The sequence below is a fragment of the Olea europaea genome, unplaced genomic scaffold (genome assembly GCF_002742605.1).
Source record: "Olea europaea var. sylvestris unplaced genomic scaffold, O_europaea_v1 scaffold1955, whole genome shotgun sequence".
Lineage (NCBI taxonomy): Eukaryota > Viridiplantae > Streptophyta > Magnoliopsida > Lamiales > Oleaceae > Olea > Olea europaea.
The window spans coordinates 340,185-341,284 of NW_019237393.1; positions in this window are offsets into that span (position 1 = coordinate 340,185).

Here is a 1,100-nt window from a genome sequence, read left to right on the forward strand (position 1 = left end):
TTTTTTTTTTTTTTTTTTCCTGAGTTTGCCACATTAGGACTGAAAGGAACTATGGCTTCTCAAAGTTTTGCTGCTAGTAGAAAGACTATATATCTGAAGCCCTTGCTAGGATAATTGATTCATCGACAAATAAGAGGCAATTAACTCGTAGTCTTGCTCGAGTGCAATGCAATGCCCTGATTGAATGAGTTCAGTACCTTATGAAATATAGAAACATTGTGTCTTACAATAAGTGTTTATTCTCCCTCGTAAAAAAAGTAAATACTAGGTCTTAAAGCTGTTGATTGTATTTTTATTGAATATGTTATGGACATTAATGCTTCTAAATTTTGTATGTGACATTCATGTCAATATAATTATTGAGTTCATGGATGTTGAATTCTTCGAAAACATTTTACCAATAAAAAGATGTTGTAAATACTCAAAAGAGAACACACCATATTGCTTTTGAAAAAATGTAAAAACTTTACTGTGTAAGCCAAGGCTACTAAATCCTTTGATCTATATATACATATATTTTTTATTATTTAAAATGAGTCTCAACCGTTTAAAAAGGTTATGTCTAGTTTAAAAAGCTTTATTCTATGAGGAAGCGGGATTGAATACGTAATGAGTAATAATACTTGGTAATTTGTTGACATCTTAACTGAAACAAAATCAATTGGTAGTAAATGAATTTTCGAAGAAATTGAAATCTAGCGGTTCAACATATAAATATAATGCCAGACTTGTTGTCAAAGATTAGCATCAAAAGGAAGGTTTTAACTATTGGATACTTATTCACCGAAAAGTTTGATAGTGTCATCACTAGAGATGAATTCACCAGAAATGGGTGCGATAGATGCATATATACAAACATATTTTGCAAGCATATGTACTAGTTTGTCTATGTGGATGAAACGGTCATATTAGGAACTAATATGGATGTTATCAATACGAGAGAGAGAGAGAGAGAGAGAGAGAGAGAGAGAGAGAGAGAGTGCTCACTAATAACTTTGACATGAAAGATATAGGGAGATAACAATACAAATGGTCATTGAACTGTACAAAAGCTTTCCACGGGGTTGCTAAACTTTAAAAATTACACAAATCATCACTAA